This window comes from Arvicola amphibius, chromosome 6 (assembly GCF_903992535.2).
Source record: "Arvicola amphibius chromosome 6, mArvAmp1.2, whole genome shotgun sequence".
NCBI lineage: Eukaryota > Metazoa > Chordata > Mammalia > Rodentia > Cricetidae > Arvicola > Arvicola amphibius.
In genome coordinates, this window is record NC_052052.2 from 51,734,270 (window position 1) to 51,755,338 (window position 21,069).

Sequence of the window (21,069 nt, forward strand, 5' to 3'; positions counted from 1 at the left end):
AATCTCTGCAGACCTTCGAATGTTTTGAAGATGGAAAAGGCAAGAACCAGAAGGGAAAAAAATGGAAAAACATTAGGGTAAAATCTGTATAGTATCATCCAGAACTCTAGGTTAATTCTGACATCCCGCTCCTTCATTTAACTCAACCCCCAATCACCTCCTTTCTCTCCCCTCCACACCCCTGCTCCTTGACCCCCAGCCCTTCACATAATCACACTCACCATCTTTTCTGGGAACCTTAAGAATATGCCATTCTTCTCTGGGGACCTGCTCACTGACTGTTCGCACTGCCTGAAATGCTCTTGCTGCAGCTTCAAGGGGCTAACTAGGTTCCACGGCACTTTACCAAGAGGTCAACCTGACCATGTTATTTAGAATTGTAACCCCCACTGCTTTCTCCTCTCCATGCTTTTGTCCCTATCCTCCCACGTGGCTTTTATTACCTTTGAGCTCACTCAACCAGTGAACCTTTTCATCTGTCACTCTTGATTTTCTCATCTGCGCTCTCCAAAGACAAGGGTCTCAGTGTTAGGCCCTGCATTATTTTCAATAGCAGGACAAGTTTAGCTGATAGGAATTCTTTTTGTTTTGTTCTGTGTTTGTTTCTCAAGACAGGATTTCTTTGTGCAGCTCTGACTGTCCTCGAACTCTCTCTGTAGACCAGACTGGCCTTGAACTCACAGAGATCTGTCTGCCTCTGCCTCCTGAGTGCTGGAATTAAAGGCATGTGCCACTACCGCACACAAGAATTCTTAAATGAATGTTTTAGCCCCTTCCTGAAGTAAGGCTTGTGTATGTAATGTGTTCAACCACTCAGCTTCTATGGCTCTGCGTCCTCTTCCTTCTGAGTCCCAGATGGCAGCTTCCTCAGAGAGTTGAGGTGAGGGAAAAAACAACCTGGATTGGGTGTTGGGTGTTCCAGGTGCCTGTTCAGCTTTGCTCAGCTACAGGTCCCAGACCCAGAGCCTTTTCCCTAAGGGTCAAGGGTTCCAGGTTCTCTGAAATAAATACTTAGGGCGTTGAGGAAGAAAATGATGCCGTACGTGCTACCTGAAAGGGAGTAATCCCAAGGGTTGGTCCTCGAGCTGGACAGGTCACCATCACCTGGCAGCAGTTCTCAGCCCTCACACCAAACCAACTGGATCAGAAACTGAGGAAGGGGCTGAGCAGCTGGTTTTCATAAAGCTCAGGGAGACGCTGGTGCCCTACCTGCACCAGGGAACGGTGGTAGTGCCCAGCGGGTCACCCGACACCTGTGGGTTTGGCAGGGCAAAGGCCCTGTGAAGCTAAGAGGCCGTCTCATCTTCTCTTTGTCCCTGGCATCCAGGGAGTGTTCCAACTAGGTGGGGGTGGGTGGGGAGACTGATGTAATGTGGGGATAACCAGGGCTCCCAGACACTCCTACATCTTGGCCAGGCTTTGGTTTTCATGAGGTTGTGGCTGGACAGGTGACCAGTTCTACCCCATTCTGCAGCATAACCTTGCAGAAGACAGCACAGTGGGCATGTGGGCCCTTTTCCTTCCTGACCAGTCCTCTTTATCACTCTTTGTCTCAGTTCTAACCTGGGGCATCTCTCACTTCCTATCTTTTTCTCCCCCGCCCCATTTCATTCTCTGCATCCCTTTGTCCCTTTTCATTTTCTCTGTTTGTCAAGGAGTACTGACCTTGTGCCTATGTGAGCACCAGAGGGTACTAGTCAGAGAAACCATAGCCCCTGCCTTCCAGGGAAAGTCCCTTTTCTTGCCCCTCCTTCCCAGCGGTTCCTCTTTCTCTTCTTTAAAATTTAAATTTGTACTTTTTAATAGCTGAAGGAAGGCTCCACTTCAGGATTAAAAGCCTCCTTGTGACTCTTTATTGTACCAAAGAGACACTTGCACGGCCATGTTTATTGCCACTCTGTTCACAGTAAAAAGGAAGTGGAAACAGCCTAAACGTCCGTCAAAAGTTGATGGGATCATGAAAATGTGATACATATACACGATGGAATTTTACTCAGCACTAAAAGAAAATGAAATTATGATCTCTGCAGGAAGATGGATGGATTTGGAAAGTATTAAGGCAGGTCACCCACCTCCTGAGAGACAAATGTTGCATGTGCTATCTGGTATACAGATACTAGCAGTTCCTATAGATATGAGTTGGAATGTTGGTGCATGCCATGAAACTAGAAAGAGGGCCATGATGAAAAAAGACACGTTGGGGAAGCCATGGAAAGTAGGAGAAGTAAGTGGGAAGAGGAATAGGGGGGGGGGGGGGGGGGGGGGGGAGTGGAAGGGTTCAAGGAGAGAGCAGGGGAGTGGGGGAGGAGAGAGGGGAGGATCAACAAAAACAAATTATGTGTGAAAACCCCGCAACAACGCGCTAACTAAAAATGTAACGGGATTAATGTTTAAGATAGGAAAAAGGCGCCTTCTTTTGTTTGGTTTTTAGAAAGCTGCAGTTAACGTGTAAACCTTCCCTGGTTCCCACAGCTTAGCGGTTGCCAGCCATGGCTACCTCGGTTCACAGGTCATTCTCCTGAAGCAGACAGCCCTTAGCTTGGGGAGTTGCTGACCGAGACACCGTCATCTTCCTGCTTTCACTCTTGTGCTCTTCCAGCTAAGCTACTCACTGCACAGTGGCGGAATGTGATGGACATTGCTCTCCAGGGGTGCTGACCAAAAGAAGTAATAATATATGAAATTCCAAGTTTCCTAGCAATGTCACAAAATCAAAATTACACAGGTGCAATTAATTTCAGTCCTGTACTTTATTTAACCCGATAGAACTTTAAACAACCTATTTTGATAATATGCATCGTTTATTCCTTTCCCCCTAACCCCTCCCAGATTCACCTCCACCTCTCTACCCTCTCCTAACTTTGTGCCCCTCCCCCCTATTAAAACAATTCACTAAATCCCTTTTGTGCTGCCCGCGTACTCATGGGTGTGGGATCATCCACTGGGCGGGGTGGGGGGGGGAGCTTCCCCTTTCAAGAAAATTGATTCTCCCTCCCCCCCCCATAAGCCGTTGACTTTCAATTGCTCTTCAGCTGGGGTGGGGAAGTGCTGGAATGCTGAATGTTGGCTGGGTTGTTCTTGTGCAGGTGACCACAGCTACTGTGAGTCCCTGCACGTCCTCTCATGCTCAGAAGACGTGGTTTCTGTCCGGTCCTCTCCAGCCTCTGGTTCTGACAATCTTGTCACCCCCACTTCTGGAATAATCTCTAAACCTTGAGGGGAGGTGGGGGGAGTGCTACAGATGTTCCACATCAGAACCCCACTGGTATGTATTTTCTGTACTTTGATTGGTTGTGAGTGAAAAGGATAAAAAAGAGATGAAGTGGGTACCTTTGGGCAGGCCCTGCCAATGTGTGCCTCTAAGCACACACACACAACAGAGTCAGTGCCAGAGGTTTATTGGGGTGGGGGGAGGGAGGCAGTGAAAGAATGAAAGGCCATGTTGAAGTGGGGACGTGAGAGAGGCAGGCAGATAGACAGACAGAGACAGGGAAGAAACAAGAGTGAAGAAGGACGCTTAAAAGAAATCCCACACTAGCTCAGAATTGAGAAATAGACGGCTATTTATTTAGGGGTAGACTCACAAATCAGAATGCTCTGCTTGAATGGAGATCAGAAAACTGGATCCCACAGCTGGAAAAGAGAGGCTCTATGTTGGCATATATAGTATAAGAGGCCACGCCCCAGTGGGCTGTAAGACTTCCTACCGCACAAGAGAAAAAAAAGAGAGGCAAGAAAGAGGCAAGAGGCAAAGAGAGTGAGCTGGGCCTGGGGGGGGGCACTTTTAAGAGGTGCACGTGGTGCACAGCTGATGGTGGAAAGGCACCCGGCGACAGATGATGGCATAACTGCTTTCACAGCAGAGGCAGGTTAACAGTGAGTTTCTGCACTACCTACCCTCCACTGCACACAGACACTTCCCTGATAAGGACTGAGTGTAGATGGAAGTTCTATCCTGCCTGTCCCACGGCTGTTCAGTCCCAAGGAAACATACAGAGGCTTATATTAATTATAAACTGTTTGGTCTCTTAGCCTGGTTCTGGCTATTGTGAATAGGTTATTAGTAATGTTTCTGTCTTTTTTGCAGTCCCAGGCAAGGCTTAAATGTTATCTTTCATCCCTAAAACAGCCTCAGCATACTGGAGGGTCCCCACAAAAGATTGCTGAATGAGTGACTTGGGGAATCACAATACTGGCCTACTCAGCTCTTCCCGGGCCCCAGTATCCACATCAGTTTGAGATTTGTTGTTCTGCATTTTCCCTCCCAAATCTGCCTATCAGCTTCCACTTTCCCTTGGGTGCCAGGGCTTTTCTTCACCCGAAGTTCCCCCATCTCTGCCCTGCCCTGTTTCCTAGTGATCTTTCTCACTCGTGTTCTCCCTGCCCAGCTTGCAAACAGCATTCTCTAAACCCAGCATGCCATGATGCTGCTTTCTCCACCAATCTCTGCTTTGATCCCTCCAGAGTCCACATGCTCTACTGAATTGTCACATGTCCTCTGCCAGAGGCATTAAGGTCCTTCAGAATTGCAGTTCCACAAACACTTGTTCATTGAACTATCTAGTTTTGGGTGTCAACTCGGACATAAGTTAGAGTCATCAGAGGAAGGAGCCTCAGTTGAGGAAATGCCTCCATGAAATCCAGCTGCGAGGCAATTTTTTTCAATTAGTGATCATCGAGGGAGGGTGCAGCCCATGGTTGGTGGTGCCATCTCTGGGCTGTTGGTCCTGGGTTCTATAAGAAAGCAGGCTGAGCAAGCCACGAGGAGCAAGCCAGTAAGCAGCTCCCCTCCATGGCCTCTGCATCAGCTCCTACCTTCGGGATCCTGCCCTGTTTGAGTTCCTGTCCTGACTTCCTTCAGTGATGAACAGCGCTGTGGAAGTGGAAGCCAAATAAACCCTTTCCTCCCCAGCTTGCTTTTCAGTCTTGGTGTTTCGTTTGTCCGAGCCATAGAAATCCTAATTAAGACATTCATCATCTCACTACTTGCTTAACTCATTTCTTTTAGCAAGCCCTTCATCATCACACCGTCTGCTTATCCCTTCACCTCTCTACCTGCCCACATAAATCACTCACGCATTCATCCATCTTTTTTATCAACTTGGCAATCCACTCCACTGCAATTCATCCACCCCTTAACCTTACCCACCTATTCATCTGTCTCCTCACATACATGCTTACCCAGGAATCCAGCTAATAGTCGCTGATGTTCTTTATTCTCTAGTACCAGGATGCATACTTACAGAAAAGGGGTCTCCCACTTCACGTAGCTCTTGATCTCCATGGGGAAACTGGTTAACTGGAGAAATACAATTTGTCACAGGAAGCAGCTTGTCATGTGATACCCTCACACCATTTGTAATTAAAGTGCAAGGATGCGCTTCATGGAACCTGTGAAGAGAACCCCTAAAAACTGTAAGCAAAACTGTGTGAGAGACTATTCATAGACACCCCCTCATCAACATCTTTCATGGGAGAAGTACTATGGCCCTCATGACATCAAAAGGCAGCCCCAGGAGGGACTTGAGGCTAGATAAGGAGAAATCTCGGAATCCCTGGCCTTGAGGAGAAAAAAGAGAAATGTTTATCTCAAATCCATTATGCACCAGACACTGTTTCTGGTTCCCCAACCTTGGGTAGCTCCTTGTCTGGAATACAGAAAGGGGCAGGAAGCAATGCAGAGGACTTGGCCTTTTGTGAGTCTTGGACTAGGTGGTGCCACCTTATCTAGTGCTTACAGCAACCTTCGAAACAACCACATCACTTCTACTCCATAGAGACGGATACTGAGACAGAAAACAAGGCATATCAGCCCACAGTCACAGGGTGAGGATAAGGTAGAGATTTGAATACGGGTAAGTGGGATCCATGACCTCTGCATCCCCACCAAACACCATATACTATGAACCAAGATGTAGCCTTTTGCTTTGAGAAGAGCAAAAAGATTCTTTAAGCCTGGGGAACTGGTGATACTAAATTTCTAGCAACCCCCCAAAAGAATAACCACCTCCCAAAGATCTGGGGAGAACAAGTAGACTCTGAAGGTCAGCTAGTGCTGGACCTCATCCTCGGTATCATCAGAGCAAGCTTCAGCAGCATCCTGGCCTGGAGCTACTCATCCTCGGTATCATCAGAGCAAGCTTCAGCAGCATCCTGGCCTGGAGCTATCATTTCCAAGTTCTTGTAGCCAGACCTGTTGGCTGGAAGGTGCCTCCCTAACACCAAGGCTGCTTTCAGCTAGAGTTCTGCCTGGTGAGGGTAGTCGCCTGTTCCATCACCACTATTAAGGGAAAAAACATCCCTAAATTGCCTAGAACTACAGGCTTAGCTGAGAGGACACACAGTCTCCACATTCACAAACATTTGGAACCTCAAGAAACCTTCGATTCAGTTTAGTTACTCAGCCAGGCAGAACTTAATGCTGCCCAACATACCACAACTCCCTCCCTGCATTAAGGAATTCAGGTCCCTGGTAAGCCCCTGGGATTCTCATACAAAGATATCGAATGAAATATCTACAAGGTAGCCTTCCAGTCACAAAAAAGGACTTGAGTAATTTAGTTTTGAATGAAAATATTTTTCAAAGTCAGGAACTGTATAAGTGATTGCTCTAACCTGTTTTGTGGCCTAACCCTTGTCTCCTTCCATCCTTGGCCAGCATAGTAGTCTGGTATGAAATGCCACCACCAGTGCTGTCCTCTGGGCTTCTGTGAATATCTTGACCTGTAGCCATGACTCACAGAGGTCAGACTGGCATTTCTGAGAGGGTTTTTGCAGACTGAATTTCAGACCTGGCATTCTTGCCAACTGTTCAATTCTCCTATCCTCTCTTTACAGACTGTGTCTTTGTCCCCAACCTGTGCTCTGTCCCACCCCTGTGAGCACTACTTCCTCCCCTGGCTCTTCCCATGTGCTGTGTTCTCTATTTTCTACCCCTCCAGCTCCTCCAATGATCCCCATCTCAGCCTGTGTCTCTGGGTCTCCAGGCCTAGGTGCATCGCCTGAGTCCCATGCTTCTACCGTGCCCAGAGTCCTCTTCAATTGGTTGTAAGTACCCAGAAAGTCTCCCTCTTTCAGTGGCTGCAAACTGTGGGCAGGCTTCAGCTTTGACTATTTGTCTTCACATACCTTGGGTGCTGCCAGGAGACCTGAGATCTTCCTTTAGGAGTGCTTCCCAGTGAGCTCACTTGTCGCCCACATCCCAGAACTCTGCTCCCAATCTTAGAAGGCCTCCCTGCAGGGGACCCCACATGTGGAAGCTTTAGTGTGTCATCCTCTTCTCTTGGCTGAGTTGCTGGAAGGTGGGAGGCATGGAAGTAAAACTAGAGGATTTAGACCTCCTTACCCAGCCCACCTCCATTTTATCAGAGCAACCACTATCCTGCCTTGACGGCTCCCTCCCTATCTCTCTATCAGTGGGCCCTGGCTGCCACAGTGTGGCCATCACCAGTGGGCAGCTGTAGTCACATTCAGAGGGGGAGAGGCAGAGGGACTCATGTCAACTGGGACATTCAGCCTATCCCTTGAGAGCCTGCTGGGTGCAAGCAGGAATAGACCTTTCATCAGAAGTCTGCAGATGAGGGAGGAAGGTCAAATACAGGCTAGGATGCTGAGTCATGGCTCAACATGCTCAGTCTCCTTGGTCCTGAGGCCACCTGTTGTGACCAGCCCTCTCTAGGAATATCTCTTTCCTCTCTGAAACTACTGATACCTAGAATACATTCAGTTCAAGTCATGCAAGTGATGCTGTTTCCTGTCCATCTGTGGAAAGGAAGGTGGATCTCGGCCGTGAAGAAAGCAGGCATTGGAGGCAGACAGTTGAACCTCTGTGACCCTCAGTTTGTCTTCTCCCAAGGAAGCAATACTACCTAACTTTAAGTTTGAGATCAAATGAGTATACCAAAGGCTTTGCAGTGCTCGGCCAGAAGTCGGCAGCTTAAACTAGAATTATTATTTGCCCACAGTGACTTTTTAGGAGATCCTTGCTCTCTAAAGAAGACTGTACCACCCCCACAACCTAACAGGAAGGCCTGGCTCTTAACTCCCTAAAGCCACAGTCTAAGCAATGCAGCTCTGGATGTTGTAGCTGAAACAGCAGAGAGAAGGGAGGGAAGGAAAGGGAAGTAAAAGACTGTTGGCTTTTTCTTCCTTGGTTATTTCTTAATCCACAGCTGCTTCCATGGCTTGAATTATCCCTGGCTGTGCTTTATCTGTCTGTATGGAATCCAGTTTTATAGGTAGGCTAGCACTGTGCGGGTAGCCCAAAAGGAAGGACTTTCCCCAAGTTAAGGCTCTTGTCTTAGAAAACTAGAAAAACAAAGTTCATTGAGTGAGACCTCTGAAATAATGGGTCCTTTGCTATCCCTGGAACTTGACTGAAGTTCTTGTATTCGTCTTTGTCTTAATCTTCCCTTCCTCCATCCAGTGTTTCTGGATGAGGAAAATATTTTCTGGAAGAAAATACATAAGGGAGAAAGAGTACATACTCTTTGGACCAACATAAAGAAGGCCTAGTATACTCAAGTGTTTTTTGGCAAGATGCTTAACCTCCATAGTAACTTAGCTATCATTAGCTTCCTTGGTGCTATTTTGAAATGTCAAACTGCAAATATTGCTTCCAAAATGGTTCTGATATGGGATATGACAGGATGCTTGGGGGTGGGGAGATGAGGAGGAGGTAGGAAGTGATAAAGGGGCTTTCTGATAGAGGGTGACGTAATGCACTAACTTTTCAGCTGGTGAAATTATTTCTCTTCTACTACCCCATCCTCTTCTTCCATGGGCTGGGCCCAATTCAGGGCAAGTGCCCAATGAGCCTCATCTAACTAAGCTGAAAGAGTTTCTGTTATATGACTCTGCAGCCAGAGCTGGGCATCACATCAGGCAAAAGAGCAAGTCCAATCTAAAAATATTGACTGATTAATTCAATAGGTACACAGCACCAGCTATATTTATGATGCTTTAAGGAGCCTGGAGGATGCACTACCTCTGTATTAACTTTTCATGTCTTGATAAATGTCAGAGAAAAATCAACATAGACGATGAAATTATTTACGTTTGCTCATAGTTTTAGAAATTGCCATCCATGATCTTTAGCTATAAGATTATGGGTCTCTGCTGAGACAGAATATCATGGTTAGGGTCACATCATGATAGATAGGACACTGAGAGGATGCAGACAGGACTTGGGACCAAGTAAAACCTTCAAAAGCATGTATGATGGTTTGAATGAGAAATGTCCCCATAGGCTTATGTATTTGAACACTTGGTCCTCATGTAGCTGTGCTATTTGGAAGGTTATCGAACCTTTAGGAGGTAGAGCTTTGCTGGAGGAGGTAAGTCACTGGAGATGGGCTTTGAGGGTTTATAGCTTTGCCTACTTACTGTGCATGCACTGTCTCTTCCTCTCTTTTTCCCTTCCTTTCTTCCCCCTCCTTCTCTCTCTGTTTCTTCTTATGCACTGATGAAAATATCAACCATTTTCCCAAGCCTCCTACCATACCTTTTCTGACTTTTCCCATGCCTTCCCTGCCATAAGGGCCTCTATCTCTCTAAAATTGAAAACTGAAAAAAATCCTTTCTTCCCTAAGTTGATTTTTGGTTGTGGCATCTTATCAGACTAACAGAAAAGTAACTAATACAGAAACTGGTACCAGGAGTGGGCTATTGCTATGATAAACTTGACCATGTGACTTTTATGACTTTGGACTATTATGTGAAAGACTTTGGGACTTTAGGCTTGGGAAGCCTTTGAATGCAGTAAGCAGTTCCAGTGGAAACATCAAACACAGTAATACTGAGAGAAACGCAGACAGTAGAGGACCAGCCAATGAGATTTCAGGGGAGAACCAAGCATCTGGTCTGTAGGACATTTGTATGATAAAAAACCTGGTTTCATCCTGTCTGTGACCCAAGAACTTGTAAGAAGCTTAATTTTAAAATAATGGAATAATTTAGAGACAGAGGAAATTTCAAGACAGCATAACACTTGAGGAAGACTCCACCCAACTAAGTCTCCAACTTGTGAAAGAGAGCCTAAGGGGTTGCTTGTTCCTCTAAAGCGTCCGCCTAGTGAAGTTCTTCATCAGCTTCCACATATGGAAATGACTGTAACTGTGCTCCAAGGGTCATGGGGAACTTTATTTAAAACTTATAGCTAAATGTGTCAGTGTCATTCATATGGTACTGGTTTTGGAGAGAGAAAAGATCCAATATTGAAGGGTTTGTGTGTTCTTCCTCCACTGTTTTCAGAGAGCTGTTAAACCAGCAACATGTGGCAGGATGGAGTCTCAATGAGTGAGCCTGGAGAGGCTGTCAATTGTTGGAGTCCTATTCAGGAAATTCTCTCCAACACCTATGTCACGGAGGGCCATTCCTCTTTCTTCTGCAAACCGGTTCAGTGTTTCAGGTTTCACATTTAGGTCTTTGACCCATTAGAGTTAGTTTTGGGTGTAAGGTGACAGATATGCTCTAATTTCTTTCTTTTGCACATGGATATCCTGTCTGTCCTGCACCATATGTTAAAGATGCTTGTTTTTCTCCAGCTTATGTTTGGGCATCTTTGTAGTTAATTTTTTTTTACTTTTCGGGGGCTCACCACCCAGCTCCCAAATAAACACAGGGAGACCTAGTCTTATTTATGAATGCTCAGCCTCAGCTTGTCTTGTTTCTTTCCAGCATTTCTTAACTAATTATCCTATTTACCTTTTGCCTCTAGGTTTTACCTTTCTCTATTCTATATACCCTGCTTTCCTCCTTACTCTGAGGCTGGTTATGTGACAGGTGGCTGGTCCCTGGCATCCTCCTCTCCTTCTCCTTTTTTGTTCCTCCTTCGTCTTATTCTTCTCTTTATATTTATTCTCTCTGCCTAGCAGCCCCACCTATTTCTCTCTCCAGCCTAGCTATTGGCCGTTCAGATCTTTATTAGACCAGTTAGGTGTTTTAGACAGGCAAAGTAACATAGCTTTACAGAGTTAAACAAATGCAACATAAAAGAATGCAACAATCTTTGCATCATTAAACAAATATGTCACAGCATAAATGAATATAACACATCTTAAGTTAATAGTCCACGACTCATCTTTGTTGAGAACAAAGCTTTGGTATTGTGTTGTGCTTTCATTTTTCTTTAGTTTGAGAAAATGTTTTGTTTCTTTCTTCTTCTCTGACTCATTCATCATTCAGTAATAAATTACGTAATTTCCATGAGTTTGTGTATTTACTAGATTATTTTCTATCAATTTTAAGCTTTATTGCACCGTGGTCAGACAGGATACAAGGTGTGATTTCAATCTTTCTGAAGATTGAACAAATTGTAAAGATTTATTTTGTGTACCAATATGTTGTGTATTTTATAAAATACATAAGTAAAATGTGTATTCTTTTTTGTTTTGGTGGAATAGTCTATACATATATAATAAGTCCATTTAATGTTTAATATCAATTAATTCTGATGTTCCTCTGTTTATTATTTATTTATTTATATTATCTATTTTTGCTAATGACTTGCCTGTTAGAGAAAGTAAGATATTGAGATCACCTGTTGTGGTAGTTTGAATGTAATTGGTCCCTATAATCTCACAGGGAGTGGCACCATTAGGAGGTGTGGCTTTGTTGGAATGGGTATGGCCTTGTTGGAGGAAGTGTGTCACTGTGAGGGTAGACTTTGAGGTTTCCTCAGGATACCTCCCAATATTTCAGTTGACTTCCTATTGCCTACAAGATATAAGACTCTCGGTTATTCCTTCAGCATCACATCTGCCTGTATGTCACCATGTTCCCCACCATGATGAGAATATACTGGCTCTCTGAAACTGTAAACTATTCACCCCAATTAAATGTTTTCTTTATAAGAGTTGCCATGATCATGGTGTCTCTTCACAGCAATAAAAACTTGAACTAAAACACCTACTGTTGATGGATTGATGCTAATCTGTGTCCTTAAAGCCAGTAGTACTTTTTTTTTTTTTAATGAAACTGGGTGCCTCAGTGTTTGGTGCATAAATGTTTAAGGTAGTAATATCTTCTTAGTTAACTGTTCCCTTTTTAGAATGAGGTGTCTCTCTTTATATATTCTGATTGGTTTTAGTTTCAAGTCTATTTTATCACATATTAGGTTAGTGACACCCTCTTGCTTCCTGGTCCCACTTGATTTGGGTACTTTTGAGCATGTTTTATTCCAAGGTGATGCTTGTTTTAAAACAAAGATGTGTGTCTTTTAGATAACAAAGGTTAGATATTTTTCTCTTGATCCATTCAGCCAGCCTGTGTCTTTTGATTAGATAATGAAGTCATTGATATTTAAAGTTATTGAAACATGAGTGTCTATTATGGTCATAATGTTGCTTTTCGCTGTTACGGTTTGTGATCTGGGTTGTATTTTGTGTTTTAATAGTTATGGCTTTGCTTTTCCTTCTGCAGGTTCTCTATTATGCTCATCCCTCTCTAAAGCACAAAATATTGTTTCCTATATTTTCTTTAGCTTTTGTTTGTTGGATATAATTTTTTAGGTTATTTATACTGTGAGAAGTTTTTATTCTTCCTTCAATCATAGCAAATAGTTTGGCTGGGCATATTATTTTAAGTTGACTGCTATGTTATTTCAGGACTTGAAATGCATTGACTCCTCTGGTTTACAAGATTTCCATTGAGAGTTGGATGTTAGTGTGATATGTTTTACTTTATATGTGACTTGTGTTTTGCTTTTTGTTGTTACTGTTTTTCTTGTTGCAGCTTTCAGTACTCTTTATTCTGTATACATTTTATTATTTATTTATTATGAAAATTCATCATTTCTATCAGTCTTTTTTATTATGTTTTTGTGAGCATCACTCAGGCATTTATTCTCCTTAAGCTGTTTTTCCTTGGTTCCTTTGAGCTGTTTCTTCATATCTCCTTTATACTCTAAATTTTTTGATGGAGGATATGATTGTTATTTTAAATTCTATATTTTGGGGTTCATCTAGGTAATTCTCATTGGCAAATATTTCTATGGAATTTAGGAAATTTTGGAAGACACTAGCTTGACCTTTCATATTGTTGGTATTTTTCTATGAAGTTTTGGCATGTGAACTTATTTTCTTAGTTCTAAATCTGGTATGGACTGAGCAGATTGAGGCAGAAGAGAGAATATTTATGTGTGGGTTTTACCTGAAGGGTGTAAATAGCTTGGGAAGAATGAAGTTATGTAATCAGAGGGGTCTACGCTGGTATATAGGGTGTGCCTCCTGGTCCAAGCATGGTGTATGGGGATAGATCTGGCTGGGTGGAAAAGTTGCATGTGGTGTGGGAGTTGTCTGTTGCTTGAGAGAGTCCTTAAAGAAGCCCAGTAATCAGGTGTAGTACAGGCAAAGAGGTCAGCCTAGGCTGGGGCTCTGCATGTAGGACTCAGGTTAGATTCTACTGGATGGGGAGAGATGTCAAGGACACTCACCAGGATTGACTATGAAGAAGGATGTAGGAAATCAAGCTTGTTGGAGGGGTTGGGTCTGGCACAGAAGGGACTTGTGTGTGGTAGCAGGTAGTGTGGGTCCTGTTGAAGTCTATAGTTTGGTTGTGCAGTAGGGAGAGGTAGTTAGACTAGGTTTGGGCATGGTATATAGGACCCAGGCTGGTAGGCTGGGGAGAAGGCATAGTTGTGGAGACTCTCCAGCATAGATACCAGAGACTGAGATCTGACTAATCATCATTTGCAGCCACAGTTCTGCTTTGCTGGTTAATCCCTGGCTGATGCACCCACTTATCAGAAACCCTCTGTCCCCCAGTATTTCTCCTTTAGTACTGCAGCTTTGATCCCAGCAATGATCCCTACATGGTGTGGACTTTGTTCAAACGCACTCCATCCATATATATTTCTCTCTCTTCTACAATGTATTCACTGAGTATTTCACACATTCTTACTGCAAACAGGGATTCTCTGGAAGTACAACAAAGAGTAAGATTTTCCAGTTCCTGTGTTCATGGAAGTTGGATCCCTAGTTCTGATGCTGTATTCCCCCTACAGAGCAAGTCAAGAGAGGCAAAGCCTCTCTAGTTTGACCACCAAGGCTATAAATACTGTTCGTTGCTGAGAAGAAGCATTGATCACAGTTAATGAACAGTATTTGATGGCCTAGCTTGGCCAATAGTTCTACTACCTTCCACTCATTTAAACACTAGTCATTCCATATCATCATCAGGGCATAAACATGGGAAGTATGTTCCTGCTCATCCCTCAAATGAGCCACAAAATGTGGAGCTAAATACAACACTGGGTTTAAGACTCCAAAGACTAGTCTGTAGCTAATATCAATCAGCACATGGCCTTTTCCTCCAAGGGATGCCTGACTGGTATGCATTAGAGGATCAGGGACTGTACAGGTTCTCTTGCCTCTGTGGCCCTGTTTCTGCCATTCTACTGTTGTAGTCTGCCATCTGAGCAAGTCTGGGAAAGAGCTCTTTGCTCTTCAAAGGTTCCACAAGGCAAGTTACCCTGGGACAGCTCTTTCTGTAGTTGCCAGTCTGGGATTATTTTATATACAACAAAACATGAATCATGAGACACTGTTCTCTACTAAACCTGTGGAACATTTCTTTAATTGAAAGACAGATTTTTTAAAAAAAATAAAATATATTCTGATAATACTTTGCCCCTCCCCCAATTCCTCCCAGGTCCTCTCCATCCACCCAACCCTCTTTCTTTCTCTCTTTCTCTCTCTTTCTCTTTCTATTTCCCTTTCTCCTTCCTTCCCTCCCTCCTTCCCTTTCTCTCTCTTTCTTCCTTTCTTTCAAAACAAACAGTAAATAAACCAACCTAACAAAGACCCTTCTCTCTCTCTCTCTCTCTCTCTCTCTCTCTCTCTCTCTCTCTCTCTCTCTCTCTCTCTCTCACACACACACACACACACACACACACACACACACCCCACAAAAACAGAAACCAAAATATACTTGCAAAAGACCAATAAGAAAAAAAATGCCCAAACAAAACAATTTGAGACAAAAAGTCTGAAAAAATATTGTTGTTTGTTTTGTATTGGCCAGCTATTTCTGGGCATGGGGTCTACCTTGAAGTTGTTTAATATATTATTTAATCAATTAATGTCTTAATACCCAGTGAGACTCCATTGGAGAAACCATTTTTCCCTTTGTAAGCAGGAGTCAATTGCAGTTAGCTTTTTGGTGAGAGGTAGGATCTATGCCCACTTCCCTCTCTCAGCACTGGGATCCCATCTGACTTGAACCTGTGTGGTCCTGTGCATGTGGCCACAGTCTCTACGAATTCAAATGTGTATCAGTCCTGCTGTGTCTGGAAGGTGCTGTTTCCTTGGAGACATTCAAACCCTCTGGCTTTCTGTACATTGCCTAGTTGTGAGTCTCTGTGTTAGTTCCCATCTCCTGCAAGAAGATACTTCTCTGATAAGAGCTCTGAGTGGGGTACTGACCAGAGTCCCAGCCCAGTGTGGTCGCTGGTACACAAAGGAATGTGATGGCTAGACAGGAAGGCTGAGAGGGTCCTCGGGAAAGAGCAAGCTGGATCTGCACCAAAAAGCAGAGTTAGGTTTGTGGGGTGGGAAGAAGAGTTGAGAAGAGAGGAAGAGAGGCAGAGCAATAGTGAGCAGTCCAAGTACTATAGGTGAGGGGCCAGGCTAGTCAAGGCTGGCTCATAAAGTCATTTCTTAAGTCAAGAGGGAGCAAGGCAAACTGATATCAATTGCCACCTTGTGATGAAAGAGATTTGGACATACTTGGGAGTCTCAATGTATCTAAAATTACGAGTTACTTTCAGAGTTAACTCATAGTTTGACTTTGGAAGTTTTTTCCTATTCAGGGCTTTAGTTCACTTCGTCTTAAAAAAAAGTGAAAGGTAGGGATACTGGCAGACTTCACATACTGGATAGCCCCTCCTTCTGAACTGTTCTTAGAGGACCAATCAGCCTCCAGTGGATGTTACTGATAAATCACAAAAGATAGAGTACCTTAAAAGATTTCATATTTCTTATTTAAATTTTACCTGTCTTTTCTGCCAGAAGCCTATCATTCAACTCTTCCCAATCCAATAGCCCTGCATAAAAAAAAGACCAAATAAATCAGAAGCTGAGTGCTTTTAAACTCACTAAATGAAAGCAAGTATTCATGCAGTGTCCCTCCAAATTAATCACCAGATTAAATGCGAGACGTGCACACCAGATCGATAACTTGAGACAGAGACATCCTGCCTGTGGTGCAGGAAAATTCCACTTCCTTTCAGATGCTGTTGTTTGAAATGTCCGGAAGTTTCCATTCATCTCCGTCCTTGAAAATACCACCATCTCCATCTTCCTGTTCCTTGCTCCCTTTTCTTCGGAGAAACCCAGGTGCCTTGCAGAGGAAGCCCACTTGTCATAGTCTCTGAGGGTCTCAAGATGGGCAGCACGCAGAGGAGAGGCATAGAGAGCTTATGTGGATTAACTTACTGAGTCCTCATAATCGTCTTTTCAGGGACACGTTGCTGTCAGTTCTTAACAGCTGGAGAACCAAGCACACAGCATTTGGTTACCTGCTCCAGTTGATCACTGGTGTCTTCGCCAGCTCAAGTCACTATGACAAACCACCACAAACTGGATGACTTGTAAACAATGAACACTTGTGTGTCATGGTTCTATGAGCTAGAAAGACCAAGATCAAAGACCTACAGAGTGGGTGGCGAAGCTCACATCCTCATTACTGGCTGTTGTGTTGCTGTGACCTCATAAGGTTAAAAAGATGGGGAATCTCTTGGTTTCAACAGATTAACCCAATTCAAAATGGGGATTGTTCGCATGACATATTCATCTCTTCAAGACCCCATCTCTGACACTTTGGCCTTGGTCTTAGAATTTCAACATGTGGATTTAAGGTAAGGGACACAGAGAGACCCTGCTCTTCACAGCTGTGGGTAGAGGAGCTGTCCTGTCTGTCAGAGCATGGAGGCTTCATTCTTTCTTTCTTGACTTTCTACTTCTCTAGGGTTCAGTATTCCCTGAAATGGGACTGAGCGGTTCACAATTTTGTATTCCCAAAGTTTAGCCCTGAGTGGGCACTTCCTGAATTTGCAATGAAATAAAAGTGACTTATGCAAAGAACAATAGGCTATGAGCATTCAACAACAGGGGCTCTATCTTGAGAAGATGACTTAGCACACTTGAATGCTGTAGACATAGACATCATCTCACATGGCAGATTCTCAGCCAGACTGGGGCAAAGCAAAGTCAAGATTGATTCAGACAATAACTGAGGATAAAAAGGAATAAAAAGAAAACACAGAGAAGAGATGCTAAGCAAACTTCAGGAAGGCCTATGGAAGGCCTGACTCCTGCATGTTCTTACTGAATCTTTGTGATGAAGCAGTTCAGCGGGCATTATGAGAGCTGGTTCTCAGATCTAAGTGGGACCTAATGACTATTACAATCTAGAGACATTGTGTGTTGCAATCAAGAGTCTGATACTAATAGTTATGCCACAGAAGGAAAATGGCAACTGTGTGGTCATTAGAGGGATTCAAATTCAGGAACGATTGAGGTATTTGCAACATCCATGTTCAGTGAGGCTCAGGGGAAGTGAGTATACTTATATTCTTTTAGCAAGAAAAAGAAAAAGCAATTTTGGAGCATCCATTCAAATTTCATCTCTCAGATTTTGTCACTCCGAAATACCATCACCTGGCTGACAATTATATTAGCAAACATTTTCTTTCCAGCATCATTCATAACAGTGAGTTTCTAAAGCAGAGAAATGGCTTGGAAAATACATAGCATGCGCATCTAGTAGTTAAAAGGCAATGAAAATACATTGTTGACACAGAAAGACCAGACTGGCAACTAAAAAGGGAACCCTGGGTTCACAAGTGGCCTCTGAAACACTGCTTCAGCTCCTGTCTACTTCAATGGGATCACGCGTAGGTCATACACGCACACAGCTAAGTGATTGGTGATGAGGGGTTAGAATTTTTAAAAATATCCCTCCAGGGCTGGAGAGATGGCTCAGAGGTTAAGAGCATTACCTGCTCTTCTAAAGGTCCTGAGTTCAATTCCCAGCAATCACATGGTGGTTCGTAACCATCTGTAATGGGGTCTGGTGCCCTCTTCTGGCCTGCAAGCATACACACAGACAGAATATTGTATACATAATAAATAAACAAATAAACAAATAAATAAATAAATGCATGCATGCATGCATGAATGAATGAATAAATAAATATTTTTTTAAAAGAATATCCCTCCATGTCTTCCTCTCATCTTTCTGTTCTTTATGATACAATGAACAAAGCTGTTACAGCAAAAATATCATAGACCAGAAGGTTTGTAAACAATGAGTGTTTACTTCTTGCAGATGCAAAAGCCAGAATTCAGGCCAAGATGAAGTCCAGCAGATCTGGGGTCTGGCGACGGCCATCTGATGTGGAACGTCCTTCTGTATATGTATTGCTTTTATTGGTTAATGAATAAAGATGCTTTGGCCTATGGCAGGGCAGAATATAGCCATGCTGGAAGAGGTATAGAGAGAGAGTAGGCAGAGTCAAGAGGATGCCATGTAGCTGCTGGAGGAAAATGCCAGAATCTTACTTACCCTGTAAGCCACAGCTGTGTGGCGATACACTGATTAATAAAAATGGGTTAATTCAAGATGCAAGAGCTAGCTAGATATATGCCTGAGTCACTGGCCAAGCAGTGGTGTAGTTAATATAGTTACTGTGAGATTATTTGGGTCTTGGTGGTTGGGAATGAGCGAGCAGCCTAGCAGCCTGTTTATGGTCATACTCCTCACCAATAACATTTTCTCACTATGTCCTTATTATGTAGCAGAAGAAGCAATGGGGATCTCTCTGGCCTCCTCATTTTTTTCAGGGCACCTATTCCTGCTGTGAGGTGTCTGCCCTGGTGATCCCATCAAGGCCCCTCTTTTTAATACGTCATCTTGGAGGCCAAAACTTCAATGTATGAGTTTGGAGAGAAAGCAAGTAGTCAGGCCATAGCAATGCATTCTGTCTATCTATCTATCTATCTATCTATCTATCTATCTATCTATCTATCTATCTATCCATTTATCTATCTTCTCTCTGTCTCTCTCCCTAGATTTATAAATATATGCACACAGACATATAAATGTATACATATATACTCTTTTTGGTTTGCTTTTAATTTTCTGGTGTCTAATGAGGTTAAAACAAACTTTATGGCAGTGGTTCTCAACCTGTGTGTCATGACCCCTTTGGGATTGAATGACCTTTACACAGGGGTCACATATCAGATATCTTGCGTATCAGGTATTTACATTATGATTCATAACAGTAGCAAAATACAGCAATGAAGTATCAACAAATTAATTTTATGATTGGGGGCCCCCACAACATGAGGAACTGTATTAAAGGGGCACAACATTAGGAAGGTTGAAAACCACTACTCTGTGGGTTGAGGCTTAATTCACTTTGAGTCTGCTGTGTTACACTGTGACAGAAATATCCAATAAGCTGTATGCTAATATAGAGGAAAATGAAAACAACAAAAAAGGTCAATAAAGAGACCAGCATGGAAGGTAATGGGAGGGGACCTGAGCCTAGATTGGCATCAGGAAATCTCCAGATCTGTAAAAGCCAAAGCCTTGTGGGGTTCTGTAGCTAGACATCCCCAGGTGCTTAGATTGTGTTTTCTGTCTTGAAATGGAACACAAAAGTAGCCCCATCTAAGAAACAGCCCAAGTTTAGCTCTCGTTGGGACAGTGAAGGCAGAGTGTGAGATCAGGAGGGAGGGTTTCTTTGTCTTCTCTGTCCTGCTTAGGCAGCCTTAACATACACAAAGGAAACTCAGCCCATGGAAATTCCTGAGAAACTGTGATGGAGCCTAAATAGGAAATGCCAACGAAGGGAATTCACGGTGCCAAGTTCAAATGCCAGTGTTAAAGCTAAGCTCTTCAGAGAAAGACTGTTACCCGTCAGTTATGGGTGGAACACTAGCAAGAGGTTGTAAGCAGGGCCCACTCAAGTCCATCACATTGTGTCCAGCCCTTTCACTGACACACGCTTTCTGCATGCTGATTATTTTTTTTTTTAATGGAGTGTAGGGCTGAGGCTTAGGCCAGTTTAGCAAACTACTCAAGGTTACAGTAGGGGGATGGTGTGGTATCATAAAATAAATCCTTTGCTGCTGGGATAATATGGACCTGTTTTAGAATCTTTGTTTCATGACTCATTACTTGGGTGACTTTGGAAAATTGATTTTACTCTTCTAATACACATCCCCATCAATAGACTCTGGGTCACTCTGCCTACCTCTCAGAACTGGGGAAATAGGGAGTAAAGTGACATATGCCCATTTCTTCTCCCTTGAGCTGCAGTGACTTATCTTCACATGGAGGTTTTGAAGAAGGCATCCTGTAAGATACTTCCACTTTCCAGCCGCACCTAGAGGGGCTATATCATACTGACCGTGCCATATCATGCTATATCGTACTGACCAGTGAGCTAAAGCAGCCAGTCCTAAAGAAGAAAGCTAAGCCTTTTTAGGAAAAGCATTTTCCTCATTTTTCTTGGAATGCGGAAGGGAGACTTGAGGGGAGGTACAGCAGCCATCTAAGCAAAAGGCATGAGTCTGGATCACAGGAGAAACATTTGGCCTACCTTTACTTGGATTTAGTGATAAAATCCAAGGATAACTAGTTCCAGCTGAGTCTCTTCCTGACCCATGGAGTAATCAGTGGCTTTGACCCATCACACAATATCTTTTAAGGGAGGGGGAAGGAATTTTAGGTCCTGTACCTATACATAAAACAGAATTACTCAATATGATGTTTTCTAGATCCATCCATTTGCCTGAAAATTTCAAGATGTCATTATCTTTTTTTGTGGTGTAGTATTCCATTGTGTAAATGTATCACATTTTTCTTATCCATTCTTCGGTCAAGGGGCATTTAAGTTGTTTCCAGGTTCTGGCTATGACAAACAATGCTGCTTTGAACATAGTTGAGCACGTGTCCTTGTGATACTGAGTGAAGTAACCCAGACCCAGAAAGACAAATATCACATGTGCTCACTCATAAGTAGCCTTAAGACATAAAGCAAAGAAAACAAGCCTACAA